Source organism: Prunus persica, chromosome G1 (assembly GCF_000346465.2).
Source record: "Prunus persica cultivar Lovell chromosome G1, Prunus_persica_NCBIv2, whole genome shotgun sequence".
Taxonomy (NCBI): domain Eukaryota; kingdom Viridiplantae; phylum Streptophyta; class Magnoliopsida; order Rosales; family Rosaceae; genus Prunus; species Prunus persica.
This window is the reverse complement of record NC_034009.1, coordinates 3945146-3951638: the sequence shown is the minus strand read 5'-3', so window position 1 is coordinate 3951638 and position 6493 is coordinate 3945146. Positions and strand designations below refer to the sequence as shown.

The 6493-nt window shown below is 36.4% G+C and overlaps 1 pseudogene; it reads right to left on the bottom strand.

The window, feature by feature from the left end:
* On the bottom strand, nucleotides 763–3225 carry LOC18790705 (annotated as a pseudogene).

Below are 6493 nucleotides of genomic sequence, written 5' to 3'. Positions count from 1 at the left end.
ACTATGTTAAATCAAAGCCAAAAGCTACCTATCCAGATGCCATATTCTTCTAATAGGAACTCTCTCTAAGTCTGCATTATCATTTGCATATTGATGAAACTTTATATTCTTCAACAAATTAGACCGAAGTGCACTCTGTGAGAAATTTAATATTAATTTTCTATTTGAATGGAAATTAATAAAATCCATTGGGTTAAAGACATGACCCTTGGGTAAAGACATCTTCAATTGGGGGGTGACAACTCTTCAAACTAAGGGATACATTGTTTGGGGTGACAACTCTTCAAGACCAAAGGATGCACTGTTTGCCTTTTCAGATTGGGATACCTTTTTGGAAAGGGTATTTCATCATCTATAAATAGAGCAATCCTTCTGCAGTTTTTATTCATTCAATCAATTCTCTAGATACATACTTTCATATATAGAGAGCATTAGAGTTTGCATAAAGAGAGTTTCCTGCATAATTTTGGTTCAAAGTTCCTTGTGAATTGCAGTGCTTCTTTCATAAGGAGGGGAGTCGTTGTATCCTGGGGGCGAACGCTAGTGAATCATAAGCACCAGTGTGGGGCGTAATTCGTCTTAAGGTCAGAGTGTCTAACACTTGCCTCGACTCAATTAAGGTTCTTTTAATTACATACTACTGTTGTAAAAATTTGTTTTGTTTGTAGTGCTTATTTGTTTATTTTATAGCATTTTAGCACTAGAATTTCCTACACACTCAAAGACAGAAAACTATATTCACAACAAGTTTGGGCTCCAAGCTACGACTTGGGCCAATGACTTGCCCGTTTAGCTTTTCTCTTTTTCCTTTAAAAAAAAAAATACAAGTGATAGATTAAACTACAAAGATGAGTAAATTTCTCACACACACTATCAATGTGCCATGAAGGTTCAAACTTGAGACCACTAATTTGCAAGTCAATGCCCACTTTCATTGAGCTAGACCCCAATCTAGCTTTTTCTTAATAGCACTTGATGCACAAAATTGTCCAAGTTTGAGGATGAGGAACCATATGGGCTAGAGGCTTCTTCTGCTTGTTTCTTCCACTCCATGACCTTGTTTTTCATTTGCTTACCTTTCTCTCCCTCCATTAACTCTTTAACAAGCTTCTCCACATGCTCTCTCTTAACATCATTACAAATCTCCATGCCAATACCCCATTCATTACAAGTATAGTAACAGTTTGTTGGCTGGTCACTAAAGCATGGCCAACACAACATAGGCACGCCTGCACATAGACTCTCAATGGTTGAATTCCAACCGCTATGTGTTAAAAATCCTCCAACTGATGAGTGCTCAAGGACTTGTTCTTGTGGGCACCAACTTGCTATTAGTCCTCTTTCCTTAGTTTCATTCACAAACTCAGGTGGCAAAATTGATGATGCACCAACAACCAGGTCGGGACCCAAAAGAAGGGAAGCTTGCTATTTGCTAGTCCCCAACCAAACTCAACAAGCTGTTCGGGTGATATGAATGCTAAACTGCCAAAATTCACATAAATAACTGAATTTGGGGCCTTGGAATCTAGCCATTTGAGGCAGTCAGATTCTTCATTCCATAGACTATATCCCATAATCTTCAAAGGGTGCTCTGGTATCTGATTAAGAAGTAATGGGAGAGGGCCAATTGCATAAACAAGTGGAAACATGGATGAGAGAGCATCCAAAACATCTTGTTCCAGTGCATCAAAACTATGAAGAACAACTGCTGAACCTTTATCAAATCTTCCAATTGCTTCCAAGCAGTTTGTCCAGGATTTCTCGTTGGGATTTGTGGTTCTCAAGTTGTGTGGGAGATCCCTTAGACGAATACCTTTCATTCCCGGAATCCAATCTATCACCTTGTCCAGAAAGCCATTTGTTAAACAACTCTCATCTGCAATACCCAAGTGAAGAAAATTTTCATCTGTTTAGAAATAGGAGAATTAATCTAAAAATTAAGAGGTAAGGGAGGCCCTATTATTGACATTCCAAAAAAGGTTGGAATTAAGCTGCTCATGTTCGAGTAATTTCACCTTTGAGTGGGGCAAGTCCTTTTTCAACCAAAGCTGGAAATTGTATGTAGCCCATCAAGCTGCATGCAGAAATAGTAAAGAAGAGTACAACAGGGATTCCAAGTTCTTCAGCTGCTGCCAGGGGGAACAACGTCATCCAACCATCCGAAACGATGCATGTGTGTCACTGAAGGATCACCTGCCGTGTGATTGAGTTTTGTGATGTTAGGAAAATAATCAGTAAATGTTGTATACTATAGGATCACTATATTATTGCACAATTCTTAAAATATAAACAGTAGCAAAATTACGAAATCTGTATAAATGTGCAAATATATAAATTAAGTACAGAATACTGACTTTTATTGAAGATAGAGGCTTGCGTATTTGCAATGTCCTAAAGACAGAATTTCGCCTCTTCTCAGTGCTTGAAGTTCAACAGGCGTCTATCTCCCAGGATTCAACTATCTATAATTCAAGGGTCCAGCACCGGATCCTTGAATTCTGGCGAACGTTGGTGTGCTTCTCTCCAATACAGTTGGTAACTTTTAAAATAATATGAGATAGTTTAAAGAAAAAAAAAGATACGTCTTATGGCCTAGGACTTGTGGTTTTATAATAGAATTACACCCTTAACTTCTGCCAAAGAAATCCGGAAAATAAAAAAATAAAAAATAATTATTTTATTTTCAGGCAGGTATATTTCTTTTATTTTCCAGAGACCCCAAGGCCCAAGTCTTGATTATTTAAATATTAGTATTAATCAAGCAAGCCAACCATGATAGTCTTCACTACCAAGCCCATCAGCCCACCAATCTTTATTTAATTGATGTTAAGGTTTCATACTTATAAAGCTTATGGCACCTTTTGTTTTCTCCAATGTGGGACATTTGCTTTCAAACTTCCAACAATGAGGTCCCGAAATGGAGCCAAGAAATTCTTTTTGATGGACTCTACAAGCAATAACATGTCTTGTTGGGTATCTTCATCTGAACTTTGAAGGCCATCTGGTATGGTTTTGAATCGGAAACTAGGCACACCGTCGAGGGAGTTTGGGCCTAGAGACTTGAGAAGCCTTTTGTGATTGAACTCTGTGTTGACCAAGGTTACATGAACACCTCTATTGTGGAGGAGCTTTGCTAGTTGAAGCATTGCCTTCATATGGCTTTGAACTGGAAAAGGCCTGCGAACAACCATGAGGCTTATTGGCTACTTCCTTGGGGCTACTCATTTTGGACTTAGATTGTGCGAGTGTATGTTAGTGATCTGTATGTGTCTGCACTTTGCACAAATGCATTGTTTATAGCCCTTAATAGGGCATGTCAATGGGCCGGGGCCGGCCCAAATTTAATGGGTTTGGGCTTGGTCGGGTCGGGCTTTAAAAATGAGAGAGAAAATATTGGGCCGAGCCAGGCTGGGTTTTTTTAGAAAATTCAAAGCCCAAGTCCGACCCATGAGCCGGGCTTGAGAAAGCCCATCGGACTGGGCCGGGCCTAAACAGGCCCTACTTCATCAAAAAAAATCATAAACTTACTCATAAAGGCATTTTGGTCCAAATTTGAGATTAAACTCACTTAATTCCAATATTTTCACTTCAAACCAAATTCATAAAACACCCAATAAAGTCACACAACTTATACGATTTTCCACAAAAATAATAAAACCAAGTATTATTTGTGAGGTTATTACATAATTATATCGTAAAACGTTTTAAGAAATAATTTTAAAAAATAATAAGTGTCAAAAAAATATTTTTTTAAAGGATGGTATAAATAAATATGCAAATATTTGGAGATGTGTTCAAGAAAAGCATGATTATATTTGGTGGTACGATTATGTTTCGTTATATGATTATATTTGGTGATGTGATATGTTGTTCATCTTATATATATATATATATAATTGTTGGATTAATAATTGACACAAATTAATGTGCTAATCATCCAATTATAAACTAGAAATGAGTAAAGAAAAGTAAATGAAATGAAACAAATTATATATGTGATTTAAGTGATATAATCATAAACCTAAACTCTTATTTATACATAATTATATATGTATGCGGGCCAAATGGGCCGGGCTTTTGTGGGCAGGCCATGACCATCTCAAAGCCCATAACGGGTCGGGTCGAGCTTTTTTTTATAGGCCGGGCAGACCCCCATCGGTCCATGAGCCCGCGGGCCAAATGATGAGGCCTAAGCCCTTATTGGACACTTCAATAAAATTAAGTTTAATTAAATAAAATTCTCGCTTTTCCTCATGTGCAATTGTTTATATATATTTAAAAGTTCGAAGCCGGCATATATAAGCAGATGAGGGAAAACTTGTTGGCATCTTCGTGACACTTGCATGGAGTTCTGCCAGTGCTTCAACTTGTTTTGGTTGCTTCTTGGTATTTTAGTGATAATCGTGAGATGCAGTGGTTTATAAAGATAGGAGGATTTGTTTGTATTCCTAGTTTATGTTATCTTCAACTTAGTGATTCAAATTGTCTTTTAAGCACGAGCTTTATCAAACACGTTGAATCTGAATTAATTATTATTTCTGACATGTTAAACCCATGAACTAATTCACAGTATACAAAGCCCAAAGAAGTCAGTAACTAGGAGAAAAACCCTAACCCCCTTTCACACACACACACACCAAAAAAAAAAAAAAAAAAACACAGAGGAGAGGGGAGGTGTGGTTGGGGAGGAAGGGAGAATAGAGAGAGACGACAGGGGGGATGGAAAAAAAAAATTGCAATTTTAAATTTTCTTTCTTTATTTTTTTAATTTTTTAATGTTTGGTAGGAAAGACCCTTGATTTTTAATGGTTTATTTTAAAAGATACACAATTTTGTATAATGATTTTTCATTTTTAAACCACCCTTTCAAATGAAAAGACTAAAATACCCTTAATCATGGATGAAAAATTAGATGATGTTAAAGTTAGATGACAAATCATGGATTTTAAAAAATTAAGGTGGCATTTCTCTTAAATTTTTCTTTAAGGTGACAAATTAAAACTGATATATAAATTCAGATGATATTTCTACAAATATCCCATCACACAAAAAAAAAAAAAAAAAAAGGCTCCTAGACTTGACTCTCAATTATGAAATAAATGAATTGAATTAGCTAGCAATTTATTAGGTTATAAATGATGAAAACGTCTGCCAAAAAAATATTAATTTAAAAACAAGCTGGCACAGAGTATTGGAGTAGGGCCACATGGTATAGCGCGAACACGTGTTTTTTTATTTATTGAGAAAAACTGAAATTGGTACTGAGGTGCAAGAGGTATATTTTAAACTCTAATCTAGTAGACCTATAACAAACAATGATCAACTGTTCCTAGTAGCAGTATGGCTAGTCAACAACTAATCATAGACCTATGAGAAAGCAAACAAAATACAAATTTACCACATATCAATTATCAAAGCTACAAATATAGAAGAGATCTATGTGACAACCTAGGCACTACAGGGTTCATCAATCTAGGCATCCATAGTTCTAGCAACAACTATTTGAACAATGTGTCTGCATCCATTCATAAATCACAAGAGTATCAGACAGAGTATGACTAGTCAAATAGATAAGAACACATACCATAAAGTCTTCACTCAGAAACCCAACATTCAACAAGCATCAACCCAGAAAACATGGTGGCCTAGAAACCCTGAGAAAAACTAGGGGTCATCAATCTGGCTAGGCAACCCACTAAGCAAAGAAGGTTCTTATAGAAGAAGCAACACAAGCTTAAGATATCCTATAGGTCTATTTAGGAAATGAGCACTATCCGCATGTGTAACCTTCTTTTCCAACTTAGTTGAGCTAGAAACTAGTCTTTTATGTAAGTGGCAACTAGCCCATCAACTCCTTCACTTCATGGCACCGGCGATTCAGCTCATGTTCGAACAAGAACGATGGAATATAAATTGAAAAAACTAATAAGGATCAATTCCTTCAAGAAACCATATTCTTGAAGAAATCAATCAAGAATCTGACCCAGACTAGAATGATGTGGTGTTTGCAATGCTAGATGCTGACTTCAAAAAGCAAAGCAGATTTTAAAAGCCATATAAAAAATCTCATAATGAAAAACCCAAATCTCACACAGAGAAAGAATGCATAGAACGATTACTCTCAAAACTTTCCACAATAATGTATGAGTGCTTAAGATTTCAAGGTATTGAAACAAAAATCTGGAAATAATTTTTTCATTGAAAAACCCATATCTCAAGAAACCGTGAACCCCTCTCACTGAAAATGGCAAAGACAAACAAATTCCTCTCAACAATCCCAAATGAAAGTGTTGGCCTCAACAATTTAGCCCCGATGTTTTTTTATATTGGGCAAGCCAAGGGGACACTTGGTAGCCAAAGATTTGTGTAGGAATAGGACAAAACATTAGGTGACAATCCACAGCTGGATTAGAAGATAAGCTCACATGATTTTTAAAAGTTGACAAGTCAGAAAATGTCGCTTGATTAAAAATCCGGTACTGGAAACATTTTG